This window comes from Octopus bimaculoides, chromosome 7 (genome assembly GCF_001194135.2).
Source record: "Octopus bimaculoides isolate UCB-OBI-ISO-001 chromosome 7, ASM119413v2, whole genome shotgun sequence".
NCBI lineage: Eukaryota > Metazoa > Mollusca > Cephalopoda > Octopoda > Octopodidae > Octopus > Octopus bimaculoides.
The window spans coordinates 38,715,409-38,716,119 of record NC_068987.1 but is presented as its reverse complement, the minus strand read 5'-3'; the positions used below and the strand labels follow the sequence as shown (position 1 = coordinate 38,716,119).

At 43.2% G+C, this 711-nt stretch overlaps 1 protein-coding gene across 1 annotated transcript in view; it reads left to right on the top strand.

The window, feature by feature from the left end:
- LOC106876157 (uncharacterized) overlaps window positions 1–711 on the top strand; it is a 183,111-nt gene that overhangs the window by 145,879 nt on the left and 36,521 nt on the right. The gene's annotated exons all lie outside the window — the stretch shown is intronic.

Sequence of the window (711 nt, the reverse complement as noted above, 5' to 3'; positions counted from 1 at the left end):
GAGCTACGCTCTTCAACAGAAAGAATACGGAGACAAGGAGAAAAACATACTCTTTTACTCTTTTACTTGTTTCAGTCGTTTGGCTGTGTCCATGCTGGAGCACCGCCTTTAGTCGAGCAAATCAACCCCAGGACTTATTCTTTGTAAGTCTAGTACTTATTCTATCGGTCTCTTTGGCCGAACTGCTAAGTTACGGGGACGTAAACACACCAGCATCGGTTGTCAAGCGATGTTGGGGGTACAAACACAGACACAGCCATATACACACACATACATATATACATATATATACATACATACGACGGGCTATAGTAGAAGACTATTGCCCAAGGTGCCATGCAGTGGGACTGAACCCGGAACCATGTGGTTCGTAAACTACTTACCACACAGCCACTCCTGCGCCTATATATCCAATATCTCAAGATCGCTGATGCGGTCCTCCCACTTGATGCCACAGATCCGTCTGAGACGTTCCAGTTGTTTGAGGTGGTAACGATATGTGACCCAGGTCTCGCAGGCATAAAGAAGAGAAGAGAGTACACACGGGTAGACAAACTGAAGAGAGTGTTTCCCGGGTAGACAAACTGATCGACTACACCAAATCTTCTACCATACACATAGATATTTGGTTCAATATACTGCTTACCAGGGGCAGGTTGGTACATGACAACAGTTTTCTTTATATATATATATATATATATATATATATAT